The sequence below is a fragment of the Castor canadensis genome, chromosome 14 (assembly GCF_047511655.1).
Source record: "Castor canadensis chromosome 14, mCasCan1.hap1v2, whole genome shotgun sequence".
Taxonomy (NCBI): domain Eukaryota; kingdom Metazoa; phylum Chordata; class Mammalia; order Rodentia; family Castoridae; genus Castor; species Castor canadensis.
Window position 1 is genome coordinate 47,928,783 of NC_133399.1, and position 17,242 is coordinate 47,946,024.

Genomic DNA, 17,242 nt, shown 5'->3' on the forward strand with positions numbered 1-17,242 from the left:
TCAGTGCCACACAAGGCTGTTCCTCAAGTGACTTGGGGAAGGAACCTATATTCTACCAACCAGTGGTAGGAAACTAAACAACAAACATCCCACACACACTCACACACAGAGAATGAGTGACATACTAATATTTATCTTGTATGTGAATTTCTTACATTCTATGGAGTTAATTACAACTTTGTGCAAGACCAGAAGTCATAGAACATCACCCAGCCTTGTTCGTTCCATCTATTTCCTCAACGTTAATCATAGATTTTGATTCAAAGACACTTCTGCATGCCTAAGCAGCGGATACACTCAAAGAGTGTGAAACAATTGGTAATATGAGAATTTATGACAAATAGCAAAGAAATTAATACATGAACAAATGAGAAATATTAAGCACACAGACAAAGACAGACACATACACACAAGAAAGGCACACAGAAAGGTAGACACAGACACCCAGGAGCCTGGCCTCTATTCAACGCAAGACGAATGTTATCTGCAAAGGCTGAAATCCTGGCGTTACCCTACTGAGGCGACACTTTAAGCACTTTAGGAAGGATCAAACTTAGAAAAACCCAAGAAGTGACATCAGTTCCAACATTGTCCTTGGAAGGAAGACATACTACCACCATTATGCCAAGGAACAACTAAAGGCTAACCGAGAGTCAGTGTCCGAAGCCATCACTTGAACTCAAATCACTTCTAGCAGGGTAACGAGGCACATACATATATGCATCACGATAGCCTCTCATACCCTGCACATATTCAACGATCCCTGAATCTTTCCTCCTCAGTGAATTGATTGCAGTTTACCTAGGGAGTAACAACACAGAGAAAAACCCAAAATTACTGCCTTCCGAAAGAGCATTCCTGACTGGCATTATTAGGAACACAGCATCCACGGACAATGATCCAGGAACTATTTTCAACCACACATGCGGCCCCACACACAAACACACCCACACAATGAATGTGACCCATGAATATTAACCACTTTGTGGAAGTCAATTTCTGGGCTTAAATGAAAAAAAGTACCTTTCAGCAGAACCCATACTTATGAACACCTGGAAACACCGGTGAATGAGCTGAATTCCTTCCAACCTTCACTGCCTGTGCTTTGATGTACTCTGCAGACCAGAGAAGAATTTATATCAGATCAACAGGTGTCTGTGCTGTGCCTCCATGGAACCTTTTCCTCCCTTGCCAGTCCACTAGAACCACACCTTGAGATGACGTGGTGAGGAATAGAAGCAGAAACCAAGGCTCCAGAATGGGGAAATCTTTGCCAGGTATACATCTGACTGAAATTAATACCGAGAATATACTCAAAAACTAAATTCCCGTAAAAATCAGTGACCCAATGAAGAAATACACAAATGAACATAACAGAGCTTGTTCCAAGGCAGAAGTCCAAAGGACCTACAACTACGTAAAGAAATGCTCACCATCGCTCGTCAGAAAGAAAACAAAAATGAAAACCATACCAAGATTCCAAACCACTCCCATTGTAATGGCTATCAAGAATACAAACAACTAATGTTTTCAAGGATGTCTAAAAAAAAGGAACCCTCATATGCAGTTAGTGGGAATGCAAATTAGTACAACAACTGTGGAAAACAATATGGAGGCTTCTCGAACCTCAAAGTAGAATTGCTGTGTGATCCAGCATTATCATTCATAGGGATATACCTGAATGAATGAAAGCCAGGTAACAAGACAGACACCTGCACATCCATGTTTACTGCAGCATTACTCACAACAGCTAACATATGTAAACAGCCAAGATGCCTCTCAACTGATACATGGATCCAAAACTGTGGCATTTACACACAATGGAATTTTATTCAGCCTTAAATAAGCATGAAGTTTTGTTGTTTGCAGGTAAATGGATGGAACTAGAGAACATCACCTTAAGTTAAATTAGTCAGGTTGGGGAAACCAAAGGCCACATGTTTTTTCTCACACATGCACTAGAGACCTGACACACATACAAGCAGTAGTATGAACAACAGGTCTAAGGGGAGCTCATTTATGAGAGAGAGAGGGTAAAAGGAGGAGGTTAACCAGGTCAATATGGTTGTTGTGCTTTCTGTAGAGGAATGCAGACTTTTAAAAACTTTTGAAACTACCATAAGAAGGAGAATAAAGTAGAAAAGCAAAAAATAGAGGGAATGACCCAATTTGTGTTATAACGTGTACATATATATATATGCATAGAGCTATATATGTATGAGCAAATGTCACAATGAAACATCCCGTATAGCTATCTTAATTAAACAAAAATGTGCGGGTCACCAGTGGCTCACACCCGCAGTCCCTGTGACTCAGAAGGGAGAGATAAGGAAGATCTTGGTTCAAACACAGCTTGGGCAAATAGTTTGCAAGACCCTGTCTCAAAAACACCTATCACAAAAAAACGGCTGGTGAACTGCCTCAAGGTAGAGTCCCTGAGTTCAAGCCCCAGTTCTGCCCCCCACACTAAAACAAAATAAACACAAAAAGGGATTTTTGGTAACAGAAATGGAAAATAGGTCCTGTATAGGGAGTTGTTACTTGTGGGAGGGGTGAGGATATAAGGAAAGGGTGTAGGATATGGTATAAATATTATATACTCAGGTATGAAAATGGAAAAACGAGACGTGATGAAACTATTCCAGGAATACGGTGAGAGAGAATAAAGGAGAATGTGGAGGGATGAATTCAACTATGGCATATTATAAGAACTTTGGCAAAAGTCACAATGTACCCCCACTACAGTAAGTTTGTTAGAACTCAGGAATGGAAAAAAGTGTTTTTAATCATTGTGTTCATTTCACTGACCTTCACAGACAGAAGTTACACAACCAAACTTAATCGGCCAGGTTTCCCACAAACTAACACCCAAATGACTGACTATGCATGTTAGTTCTCATGACCTCATACCTCCTCACAAACATTATAGCACTGACATCACACTCACATCACCCAACAGCAGATGTGAGGAACAGAGCCCTGTGCTCCAAACACCTCTGAAAATAGCTGCACCAGCACAGGTAATCATTCAAACTCTCTGCATACATTTCCCTATCAAATAAGAAGGTTGGTCTAAATGACATGTAAGGTCAGTTTGGCTGCTCCTATTCTACTAACATTTTGGGTCACTTTTGCTCAACTGGGCACTTCCCAAATGCCTGACCCACAGAAAATGAGTGAATTATGTTTTCTTGTTTACTATGCTAAAAGTTGGAGGAATTTGTTACACACATATAGGTAACTAACACATGGAAGATGACAGGCCCATCTGCTAACTACTGGTGGCATCCAAGAGGCCTCCATAAACTCAGGGGCTTACACTGAAAGCCCAGGGGCATCTTGACATCTGCCCTGCAATAAAGCATCTATGGCCTCTGCAAAAATCCTACCAGTGCATTTGCTGAGGTGCTGACAAAAAATGCTTCAATGATACATACATGCTAAGGGACCCAGGGCTCATGAACTCGTCCTCAACTCAGTCACTGCTAGAAGCGGGGGTATGGGAGTTGTTTACCTCACAGAGAAAGATCTCTGATCAAACATGCTCCTTAACTCACCTGAGTTTGTGGAATCTGAAATTCCAGTGGAACAGAAACCATGTGGTAATTTCCTGATAATCTGTGTCACTGCATAACTTTCTTTTTATCTGTAAATTAGAAAAACAAGAATTTTCAATGGAATTTGATTCAGCCACAATAAAGAATGAGATTTTATCCTTTGCAGAGAAATGGATGGAAATGGACATTATCTTAAGTGAAATTAGCCAGGTTCTGAAACCAAACACTGCATGTTTTCTCTCAGATGTAGAATATAGACCCAATAAATATACAAAGAGTGCTATGAAAAACAACTCAATCTGACGGGGAGTCCCTAATGGGAGGGAGAACATTTAAAAGAACGAAGTTAAGAATGTGAATAAGGTCGGTTGATGTATTTTCTATACATCAAAAATGGAAGGGGAATAAAGTAAAAAGGACAACAGGAAGGGATGAAACAATTAGGATCATAAGACGTATGTACATGGAAATGTCACAGTGAAACTCCCTATAGACCTATCTTAAACAAAAAATTATCATTTTTTTTCAAAAGAAGAAAACAGACCCAGTCCCACCAAACACAAACATATAAACTAATAAAAAACACAACACAAGAAAGTAAACCTGGACTTGTCTCGCGGTTAGTTACATTGGGAGCAGGGAGGATTATTAGTAAATGGTTGTGAGGGTGAATAGGATGGAAATATTGTGTACTCATGTATGAAAATGGAAACATGAGACCTGTGAAACTATTCCAGGAATAGGGAGGGAGATAATAAAGGAAAATGATGGAAGGGATGATTTTAACTATGACATAGTGTAAAAAACTTTTGTAAATGTAACAACATATACCCAGTACAACAGTACTCAATAAACAATATTTAAAAAAAGAAAAACCATACCACTCCAGCACACCTTCTGTGCGTTGAGTATTTTCAACAGAGGCTTGTGGAAAATACTTGCAAGAGCTGGCTTTGAACTGCGATCCTCCTGTTTCTACCTGCTGAGGTGAGAGAAATGCAGGTATACGTCACGGGCAAACAGCCCAAATTTCAGGTACATTACTATGGGTTTTTTATCACATACCGATCCATTCCTAAACAATATAGTGATTGGTGTTGGATGGTTTGGCTCTGTTTATTCTTTTCGGGGTTCACTGTACTTCTTTAATCTAAAGATTTATAGAAATTTGACAGGAGGTGTTGCTAAAAGGGTAGAGCAACTGCTTTGCAAGTGAAAAGCATTGAGTTTCAACGCCAGTATTACCAGTCCCAACAGTTCCACCAAAACCAAAAAAGTTTATGAAGATCTCTACTGAGGAATGGTATCACCCGATCCTAGGATGCTCAGGTCACCCGTGTGCTCAGGCCACGTGTGCCCCGTATATCGAGGACCCAAATAAAAGAGAAGTCTTCCACACGAGACAGTGGCACCTACCTCCAGCTTCTCCATGCTTGGCTGGCTGTGCTACCACAGCAAGAGGCCAGGCAGGAGCTGCCTCGGGAATGTGTATGTTGCAGTGGCTGGGATCCCACTGTGACATCACAACCAAGTCTGTCCTGATTGGTCAGACCACGTAAGCACTGCCTCTATGGCCCCTCTCCCTTCAGTCTCCAGCCATTTGTGTGGCAGTTTCCTGGCAAGAACTTGTGATCTGGGAATTGCTTTTCTCCTCCACGTTCCCTCCTCAGATCATTCAAGGTTCAACTGGCATGACATTTCTGACTTCTTCCAAACTACTCCCAATCTGGACCCCACACTTTGGAGGACAGGAAGGCTTTCACCTGGTGAGTACACAAACACCTCAAGCCCTTTGAAGGTAAATAAGCCAGGAAAACTCCCTGAACCTTGGATGAGGCAACTTCCTTCTCAGAACTACATCTCCCATCATCTGGGAGGGTATTCCCTTAACTGACCCAAAATATCACAGAGTGAGGGCCTGGGGCTGTCTTCCAGCCTACAGTGTTCCTAACTTGAACAAAACACGCAAAAGCACACACTGGCTGCCAAGAGCCTCAAGGTGACCACAAGAATTCACTTCCTAACGACACAGAAATTACTTCACTTTGATCTGAGAAGTACACAGGCACACACACGCTATAGCCAAGGAATGCTTAGGGTTCTCTAGTGACTGAAATGCTTACCACCTCTCGGAAGAATGGCAGATTTCAGGAACACCACAACCTATGGAAGAAACATGAAACTCTCAGGAAGGACATTCAAATCTGCAATGGTTCTCTGAGGGACATCACAGTTCACCTTTCATTCATGGAACCCAAGACATAAAGTCAGTGCCACACAAGGCTGTTCCTCAAGTGACTTGGGGAAGGAACCTATATTCTACCAACCAGTGGTAGGAAACTAAACAACAAACATCCCACACACACTCACACACAGAGAATGAGTGACATACTAATATTTATCTTGTATGTGAATTTCTTACATTCTATGGAGTTAATTACAACTTTGTGCAAGACCAGAAGTCATAGAACATCACCCAGCCTTGTTCGTTCCATCTATTTCCTCAACGTTAATCATAGATTTTGATTCAAAGACACTTCTGCATGCCTAAGCAGCGGATACACTCAAAGAGTGTGAAACAATTGGTAATATGAGAATTTATGACAAATAGCAAAGAAATTAATACATGAACAAATGAGAAATATTAAGCACACAGACAAAGACAGACACATACACACAAGAAAGGCACACAGAAAGGTAGACACAGACACCCAGGAGCCTGGCCTCTATTCAACGCAAGACGAATGTTATCTGCAAAGGCTGAAATCCTGGCGTTACCCTACTGAGGCGACACTTTAAGCACTTTAGGAAGGATCAAACTTAGAAAAACCCAAGAAGTGACATCAGTTCCAACATTGTCCTTGGAAGGAAGACATACTACCACCATTATGCCAAGGAACAACTAAAGGCTAACCGAGAGTCAGTGTCCGAAGCCATCACTTGAACTCAAATCACTTCTAGCAGGGTAACGAGGCACATACATATATGCATCACGATAGCCTCTCATACCCTGCACATATTCAACGATCCCTGAATCTTTCCTCCTCAGTGAATTGATTACAGTTTACCTAGGGAGTAACAACACAGAGAAAAACCCAAAATTACTGCCTTCCGAAAGAGCATTCCTGACTGGCATTATTAGGAACACAGCATCCACGGACAATGATCCAGGAACTATTTTCAACCACACATGCGGCCCCACACACAAACACACCCACACAATGAATGTGACCCATGAATATTAACCACTTTGTGGAAGTCAATTTCTGGGCTTAAATGAAAAAAAGTACCTTTCAGCAGAACCCATACTTATGAACACCTGGAAACACCGGTGAATGAGCTGAATTCCTTCCAACCTTCACTGCCTGTGCTTTGATGTACTCTGCAGACCAGAGAAGAATTTATATCAGATCAACAGGTGTCTGTGCTGTACCTCCATGGAACCTTTTCCTCCCTTGCCAGTCCACTAGAACCACACCTTGAGATGACGTGGTGAGGAATAGAAGCAGAAACCAAGGCTCCAGAATGGGGAAATCTTTGCCAGGTATACATCTGACTGAAATTAATACCGAGAATATACTCAAAAACTAAATTCCCGTAAAAATCAGTGACCCAATGAAGAAATACACAAATGAACATAACAGAGCTTGTTCCAAGGCAGAAGTCCAAAGGACCTACAACTACATAAAGAAATGCTCACCATCGCTCGTCAGAAAGAAAACAAAAATGAAAACCATACCAAGATTCCAAACCACTCCCATTGTAATGGCTATCAAGAATACAAACAACTAATGTTTTCAAGGATGTCTAAAAAAAAAGGAACCCTCATATGCAGTTAGTGGGAATGCAAATTAGTACAACAACTGTGGAAAACAATATGGAGGCTTCTCGAACCTCAAAGTGGAATTGCTGTGTGATCCAGCATTATCATTCATAGGGATATACCTGAATGAATGAAAGCCAGGTAACAAGACAGACACCTGCACATCCATGTTTACTGCAGCATTACTCACAACAGCTAACATATGTAAACAGCCAAGATGCCTCTCAACTGATACATGGATCCAAAACTGTGGCATTTACACACAATGGAATTTTATTCAGCCTTAAATAAGCATGAAGTTTTGTTGTTTGCAGGTAAATGGATGGAACTAGAGAACATCACCTTAAGTTAAATTAGTCAGGTTGGGGAAACCAAAGGCCACATGTTTTTTCTCACACATGCACTAGAGACCTGACACACATACAAGCAGTAGTATGAACAACAGGTCTAAGGGGAGCTCATTTATGAGAGAGAGAGGGTAAAAGGAGGAGGTTAACCAGGTCAATATGGTTGTTGTGCTTTCTGTAGAGGAATGCAGACTTTTAAAATCTTTTGAAACTACCATAAGAAGGAGAATAAAGTAGAAAAGCAAAAAATAGAGGGAATGACCCAATTTGTGTTATAACGTGTACATATATATATATGCATAGAGTTATATATGTATGAGCAAATGTCACAATGAAACATCCCGTATAGCTATCTTAATTAAACAAAAATGTGCGGGTCACCAGTGGCTCACACCCGCAGTCCCTGTGACTCAGAAGGGAGAGATAAGGAAGATCTTGGTTCAAACACAGCTTGGGCAAATAGTTTGCAAGACCCTGTCTCAAAAACACCTATCACAAAAAAACGGCTGGTGAACTGCCTCAAGGTAGAGTCCCTGAGTTCAAGCCCCAGTTCTGCCCCCCACACTAAAACAAAATAAACACAAAAAGGGATTTTTGGTAACAGAAATGGAAAATAGGTCCTGTATAGGGAGTTGTTACTTGTGGGAGGGGTGAGGATATAAGGAAAGGGTGTAGGATATGGTATAAATATTATATACTCAGGTATGAAAATGGAAAAACGAGACGTGATGAAACTATTCCAGGAATACGGTGAGAGAGAATAAAGGAGAATGTGGAGGGATGAATTCAACTATGGCATATTATAAGAACTTTGGCAAAAGTCACAATGTACCCCCACTACAGTAAGTTTGTTAGAACTCAGGAATGGAAAAAAGTGTTTTTAATCATTGTGTTCATTTCACTGACCTTCACAGACAGAAGTTACACAACCAAACTTAATCGGCCAGGTTTCCCACAAACTAACACCCAAATGACTGACTATGCATGTTAGTTCTCATGACCTCATACCTCCTCACAAACATTATAGCACTGACATCACACTCACATCACCCAACAGCAGATGTGAGGAACAGAGCCCTGTGCTCCAAACACCTCTGAAAATAGCTGCACCAGCACAGGTAATCATTCAAACTCTCTGCATACATTTCCCTATCAAATAAGAAGGTTGGTCTAAATGACATGTAAGGTCAGTTTGGCTGCTCCTATTCTACTAACATTTTGGGTCACTTTTGCTCAACTGGGCACTTCCCAAATGCCTGACCCACAGAAAATGAGTGAATTATGTTTTCTTGTTTACTATGCTAAAAGTTGGAGGAATTTGTTACACACATATACGTAACTAACACATGGAAGATGACAGGCCCATCTGCTAACTACTGGTGGCATCCAAGAGGCCTCCATAAACTCAGGGGCTTACACTGAAAGCCCAGGGGCATCTTGACATCTGCCCTGCAATAAAGCATCTATGGCCTCTGCAAAAATCCTACCAGTGCATTTGCTGAGGTGCTGACAAAAAATGCTTCAATGATACATACATGCTAAGGGACCCAGGGCTCATGAACTCGTCCTCAACTCAGTCACTGCTAGAAGCGGGGGTATGGGAGTTGTTTACCTCACAGAGAAAGATCTCTGATCAAACATGCTCCTTAACTCACCTGAGTTTGTGGAATCTGAAATTCCAGTGGAACAGAAACCATGTGGTAATTTCCTGATAATCTGTGTCACTGCATAACTTTCTTTTTATCTGTAAATTAGAAAAACAAGAATTTTCAATGGAATTTGATTCAGCCACAATAAAGAATGAGATTTTATCCTTTGCAGAGAAATGGATGGAAATGGACATTATCTTAAGTGAAATTAGCCAGGTTCTGAAACCAAACACTGCATGTTTTCTCTCAGATGTAGAATATAGACCCAATAAATATACAAAGAGTGCTATGAAAAACAACTCAATCTGACGGGGAGTCCCTAATGGGAGGGAGAACATTTAAAAGAACGAAGTTAAGAATGTGAATAAGGTCGGTTGATGTATTTTCTATACATCAAAAATGGAAGGGGAATAAAGTAAAAAGGACAACAGGAAGGGATGAAACAATTAGGATCATAAGACGTATGTACATGGAAATGTCACAGTGAAACTCCCTATAGACCTATCTTAAACAAAAAATTATCACTTTTTTTCAAAAGAAGAAAACAGACCCAGTCCCACCAAACACAAACATATAAACTAATAAAAAACACAACACAAGAAAGTAAACCTGGACTTGTCTCGCGGTTAGTTACATTGGGAGCAGGGAGGATTATTAGTAAATGGTTGTGAGGGTGAATAGGATGGAAATATTGTGTACTCATGTATGAAAATGGAAACATGAGACCTGTGAAACTATTCCAGGAATAGGGAGGGAGATAATAAAGGAAAATGATGGAAGGGATGATTTTAACTATGACATAGTGTAAAAAACTTTTGTAAATGTAACAACATATACCCAGTACAACAGTACTCAATAAACAATATTTAAAAAAAGAAAAACCATACCACTCCAGCACACCTTCTGTGCGTTGAGTATTTTCAACAGAGGCTTGTGGAAAATACTTGCAAGAGCTGGCTTTGAACTGCGATCCTCCTGTTTCTACCTGCTGAGGTGAGAGAAATGCAGGTATACGTCACGGGCAAACAGCCCAAATTTCAGGTACATTACTATGGGTTTTTTATCACATACCGATCCATTCCTAAACAATATAGTGATTGGTGTTGGATGGTTTGGCTCTGTTTATTCTTTTCGGGGTTCACTGTACTTCTTTAATCTAAAGATTTATAGAAATTTGACAGGAGGTGTTGCTAAAAGGGTAGAGCAACTGCTTTGCAAGTGAAAAGCATTGAGTTTCAACGCCAGTATTACCAGTCCCAACAGTTCCACCAAAACCAAAAAAGTTTATGAAGATCTCTACTGAGGAATGGTATCACCCGATCCTAGGATGCTCAGGTCACCCGTGTGCTCAGGCCACGTGTGCCCCGTATATCGAGGACCCAAATAAAAGAGAAGTCTTCCACACGAGACAGTGGCACCTACCTCCAGCTTCTCCATGCTTGGCTGGCTGTGCTACCACAGCAAGAGGCCAGGCAGGAGCTGCCTCGGGAATGTGTATGTTGCAGTGGCTGGGATCCCACTGTGACATCACAACCAAGTCTGTCCTGATTGGTCAGACCACGTAAGCACTGCCTCTATGGCCCCTCTCCCTTTAGTCTCTAGCCATTTGTGTGGCAGTTTCCTGGCAAGAACTTGTGATCTGGGAATTGCTTTTCTCCTCCACGTTCCCTCCTCAGATCATTCAAGGTTCAACTGGCATGACATTTCTGACTTCTTCCAAACTACTCCCAATCTGGACCCCACACTTTGGAGGACAGGAAGGCTTTCACCTGGTGAGTACACAAACACCTCAAGCCCTTTGAAGGTAAATAAGCCAGGAAAACTCCCTGAACCTTGGATGAGGCAACTTCCTTCTCAGAACTACATCTCCCATCATCTGGGAGGGTATTCCCTTAACTGACCCAAAATGTCACAGAGTGAGGACCTGGGGCTGTCTTCCAGCCTACAGTGTTCCTAACTTGAACAAAACACGCAAAAGCACACACTGGCTGCCAAGAGCCTCAAGGTGACCACAAGAATTCACTTCCTAACGACACAGAAATTACTTCACTTTGATCTGAGAAGTACACAGGCACACACACGCTATAGCCAAGGAATGCTTAGGGTTCTCTAGTGACTGAAATGCTTACCACCTCTCGGAAGAATGGCAGATTTCAGGAACACCACAACCTATGGAAGAAACATGAAACTCTCAGGAAGGACATTCAAATCTGCAATGGTTCTCTGAGGGACATCACAGTTCACCTTTCATTCATGGAACCCAAGACATAAAGTCAGTGCCACACAAGGCTGTTCCTCAAGTGACTTGGGGAAGGAACCTATATTCTACCAACCAGTGGTAGGAAACTAAACAACAAACATCCCACACACACTCACACACAGAGAATGAGTGACATACTAATATTTATCTTGTATGTGAATTTCTTACATTCTATGGAGTTAATTACAACTTTGTGCAAGACCAGAAGTCATAGAACATCACCCAGCCTTGTTCGTTCCATCTATTTCCTCAACGTTAATGATAGATTTTGATTCAAAGACACTTCTGCATGCCTAAGCAGCGGATACACTCAAAGAGTGTGAAACAATTGGTAATATGAGAATTTATGACAAATAGCAAAGAAATTAATACATGAACAAATGAGAAATATTAAGCACACAGACAAAGACAGACACATACACACAAGAAAGGCACACAGAAAGGTAGACACAGACACCCAGGAGCCTGGCCTCTATACAACGCAAGTCGAATGTTATCTGCAAAGGCTGAAATCCTGGCGTTACCCTACTGAGGCGACACTTTAAGCACTTTAGGAAGGATCAAACTTAGAAAAACCCAAGAAGTGACATCAGTTCCAACATTGTCCTTGGAAGGAAGACATACTACCACCATTATGCCAAGGAACAACTAAAGGCTAACTGAGAGTCAGTGTCCGAAGCCATCACTTGAACTCAAATCACTTCTAGCAGGGTAACGAGGCACATACATATATGCATCACGATAGCCTCTCATACCCTGCACATATTCAACGATCCCTGAATCTTTCCTCCTCAGTGAATTGATTACAGTTTACCTAGGGAGTAACAACACAGAGAAAAACCCAAAATTACTGCCTTCCGAAAGAGCATTCCTGACTGGCATTATTAGGAACACAGCATCCACGGACAATGATCCAGGAACTATTTTCAACCACACATGCGGCCCCACACACAAACACACCCACACAATGAATGTGACCCATGAATATTAACCACTTTGTGGAAGTCAATTTCTGGGCTTAAATGAAAAAAAGTACCTTTCAGCAGAACCCATACTTATGAACACCTGGAAACACCGGTGAATGAGGTGAATTCCTTCCAACCTTCACTGCCTGTGCTTTGATGTACTCTGCAGACCAGAGAAGAATTTATATCAGATCAACAGGTGTCTGTGCTGTGCCTCCATGGAACCTTTTCCTCCCTTGCTAGTCCACTAGAACCACACCTTGAGATGACGTGGTGAGGAATAGAAGCAGAAACCAAGGCTCCAGAATGGGGAAATCTTTGCCAGGTATACATCTGACTGAAATTAATACCGAGAATATACTCAAAAACTAAATTCCCGTAAAAATCAGAGACCCAATGAAGAAATACACAAATGAACATAACAGTGCTTGTTCCAAGGCAGAAGTCCAAAGGACCTACAACTACATAAAGAAATGCTCACCATGGCTCGTCAGAAAGAAAACAAAAATGAAAACCATACCAAGATTCCAAACCACTCCCATTGTAATGGCTATCAAGAATACAAACAACTAATGTTTTCAAGGATGTCTAAAAAAAAGGAACCCTCATATGCAGTTAGTGGGAATGCAAATTAGTACAACAACTGTGGAAAACAATATGGAGGCTTCTCGAACCTCAAAGTAGAATTGCTGTGTGATCCAGCATTATCATTCATAGGGATATACCTGAATGAATGAAAGCCAGGTAACAAGACAGACACCTGCACATCCATGTTTACTGCAGCATTACTCACAACAGCTAACATATGTAAACAGCCAAGATGCCTCTCAACTGATACATGGATCCAAAACTGTGGCATTTACACACAATGGAATTTTATTCAGCCTTAAATAAGCATGAAGTTTTGTTGTTTGCAGGTAAATGGATGGAACTAGAGAACATCACCTTAAGTTAAATTAGTCAGGTTGGGGAAACCAAAGGCCACATGTTTTTTCTCACACATGCACTAGAGACCTGACACACATACAAGCAGTAGTATGAACAACAGGTCTAAGGGGAGCTCATTTATGAGAGAGAGAGGGTAAAAGGAGGAGGTTAACCAGGTCAATATGGTTGTTGTGCTTTCTGTAGAGGAATGCAGACTTTTAAAAACTTTTGAAACTACCATAAGAAGGAGAATAAAGTAGAAAAGCAAAAAATAGAGGGAATGACCCAATTTGTGTTATAACGTGTACATATATATATATGCATAGAGCTATATATGTATGAGCAAATGTCACAATGAAACATCCCGTATAGCTATCTTAATTAAACAAAAATGTGCGGGTCACCAGTGGCTCACACCCGCAGTCCCTTTGACTCAGAAGGGAGAGAGAAGGAAGATCTTGGTTCAAACACAGCTTGGGCAAATAGTTTGCAAGACCCTGTCTCAAAAACACCTATCACAAAAAAACGGCTGGTGAACTGCCTCAAGGTAGAGTCCCTGAGTTCAAGCCCCAGTTCTGCCCCCCACACTAAAACAAAATAAACACAAAAAGGGATTTTTGGTAACAGAAATGGAAAATAGGTCCTGTATAGGGAGTTGTTACTTGTGGGAGGGGTGAGGATATAAGGAAAGGGTGTAGGATATGGTATAAATATTATATACTCAGGTATGAAAATGGAAAAACGAGACGTGATGAAACTATTCCAGGAATACGGTGAGAGAGAATAAAGGAGAATGTGGAGGGATGAATTCAACTATGGCATATTATAAGAACTTTGGCAAAAGTCACAATGTACCCCCACTACAGTAAGTTTGTTAGAACTCAGGAATGGAAAAAAGTGTTTTTAATCATTGTGTTCATTTCACTGACCTTCACAGACAGAAGTTACACAACCAAACTTAATCGGCCAGGTTTCCCACAAACTAACACCCAAATGACTGACTATGCATGTTAGTTCTCATGACCTCATACCTCCTCACAAACATTATAGCACTGACATCACACTCACATCACCCAACAGCAGATGTGAGGAACAGAGCCCTGTGCTCCAAACACCTCTGAAAATAGCTGCACCAGCACAGGTAATCATTCAAACTCTCTGCATACATTTCCCTATCAAATAAGAAGGTTGGTCTAAATGACATGTAAGGTCAGTTTGGCTGCTCCTATTCTACTAACATTTTGGGTCACTTTTGCTCAACTGGGCACTTCCCAAATGCCTGACCCACAGAAAATGAGTGAATTATGTTTTCTTGTTTACTATGCTAAAAGTTGGAGGAATTTGTTACACACATATAGGTAACTAACACATGGAAGATGACAGGCCCATCTGCTAACTACTGGTGGCATCCAAGAGGCCTCCATAAACTCAGGGGCTTACACTGAAAGCCCAGGGGCATCTTGACATCTGCCCTGCAATAAAGCATGTATGGCCTCTGCAAAAATCCTACCAGTGCATTTGCTGAGGTGCTGACAAAAAATGCTTCAATGATACATACATGCTAAGGGACCCAGGGCTCATGAACTCGTCCTCAACTCAGTCACTGCTAGAAGCGGGGGTATGGGAGTTGTTTACCTCACAGAGAAAGATCTCTGATCAAACATGCTCCTTAACTCACCTGAGTTTGTGGAATCTGAAATTCCAGTGGAACAGAAACCATGTGGTAATTTCCTGATAATCTGTGTCACTGCATAACTTTCTTTTTATCTGTAAATTAGAAAAACAAGAATTTTCAATGGAATTTGATTCAGCCACAATAAAGAATGAGATTTTATCCTTTGCAGAGAAATGGATGGAAATGGACATTATCTTAAGTGAAATTAGCCAGGTTCTGAAACCAAACACTGCATGTTTTCTCTCAGATGTAGAATATAGACCCAATAAATATACAAAGAGTGCTATGAAAAACAACTCAATCTGACGGGGAGTCCCTAATGGGAGGGAGAACATTTAAAAGAACGAAGTTAAGAATGTGAATAAGGTCGGTTGATGTATTTTCTATACATCAAAAATGGAAGGGGAATAAAGTAAAAAGGACAACAGGAAGGGATGAAACAATTAGGATCATAAGACGTATGTACATGGAAATGTCACAGTGAAACTCCCTATAGACCTATCTTAAACAAAAAATTATCATTTTTTTTCAAAAGAAGAAAACAGACCCAGTCCCACCAAACACAAACATATAAACTAATAAAAAACACAACACAAGAAAGTAAACCTGGACTTGTCTCGCGGTTAGTTACATTGGGAGCAGGGAGGATTATTAGTAAATGGTTGTGAGGGTGAATAGGATGGAAATATTGTGTACTCATGTATGAAAATGGAAACATGAGACCTGTGAAACTATTCCAGGAATAGGGAGGGAGATAATAAAGGAAAATGATGGAAGGGATGATTTTAACTATGACATAGTGTAAAAAACTTTTGTAAATGTAACAACATATACCCAGTACAACAGTACTCAATAAACAATATTTAAAAAAAGAAAAACCATACCACTCCAACACACCTTCTGTGCGTTGAGTATTTTCAACAGAGGCTTGTGGAAAATACTTGCAAGAGCTGGCTTTGAACTGCGATCCTCCTGTTTCTACCTGCTGAGGTGAGAGAAATGCAGGTATACGTCACGGGCAAACAGCCCAAATTTCAGGTACATTACTATGGGTTTTTTATCACATACCGATCCATTCCTAAACAATATAGTGATTGGTGTTGGATGGTTTGGCTCTGTTTATTCTTTTCGGGGTTCACTGTACTTCTTTAATCTAAAGATTTATAGAAATTTGACAGGAGGTGTTGCTAAAAGGGTAGAGCAACTGCTTTGCAAGTGAAAAGCATTGAGTTTCAACGCCAGTATTACCAGTCCCAACAGTTCCACCAAAACCAAAAAAGTTTATGAAGATCTCTACTGAGGAATGGTATCACCCGATCCTAGGATGCTCAGGTCACCCGTGTGCTCAGGCCACGTGTGCCCCGTATATCGAGGACCCAAATAAAAGAGAAGTCTTCCACACGAGACAGTGGCACCTACCTCCAGCTTCTCCATGCTTGGCTGGCTGTGCTACCATAGCAAGAGGCCAGGCAGGAGCTGCCTCGGGAATGTGTATGTTGCAGTGGCTGGGATCCCACTGTGACATCACAACCAAGTCTGTCCTGATTGGTCAGACCACGTAAGCACTGCCTCTATGGCCCCTCTCCCTTCAGTCTCTAGCCATTTGTGTGGCAGTTTCCTGGCAAGAACTTGTGATCTGGGAATTGCTTTTCTCCTCCACGTTCCCTCCTCAGATCATTCAAGGTTCAACTGGCATGACATTTCTGACTTCTTCCAAACTACTCCCAATCTGGACCCCACACTTTGGAGGACAGGAAGGCTTTCACCTGGTGAGTACACAAACACCTCAAGCCCTTTGAAGGTAAATAAGCCAGGAAAACTCCCTGAACCTTGGATGAGGCAACTTCCTTCTCAGAACTACATCTCCCATCATCTGGGAGGGTATTCCCTTAACTGACCCAAAATGTCACAGAGTGAGGACCTGGGGCTGTCTTCCAGCCTACAGTGTTCCTCACTTGAACAAAACACGCAAAAGCACACACTGGCTGCCAAGAGCCTCAAGGTGACCACAAGAATTCACTTCCTAACGACACAGAAAT

General features: G+C 41.3%; 2 long non-coding RNA genes across 2 annotated transcripts; both read right to left on the reverse strand.

The window, feature by feature from the left end:
• Positions 1-4,435: 4,435 nt before the first annotated feature.
• LOC141416409 (uncharacterized) lies at positions 4,436-9,467 on the reverse strand. The gene is made up of 2 exons (XR_012441137.1): positions 9,383-9,467; positions 4,436-4,539 (listed from the first exon to the last, which is right to left on the reverse strand). It is a non-coding gene; the product is annotated as an uncharacterized lncRNA (long non-coding RNA).
• Positions 9,468-10,260: 793 nt separating this feature from the next.
• Positions 10,261-15,291, reverse strand: LOC141416410 (uncharacterized). The gene is made up of 2 exons (XR_012441138.1): positions 15,207-15,291; positions 10,261-10,364 (listed from the first exon to the last, which is right to left on the reverse strand). It is a non-coding gene; the product is annotated as an uncharacterized lncRNA (long non-coding RNA).
• Between the last annotated feature and the right edge of the window lie 1,951 nt (positions 15,292-17,242).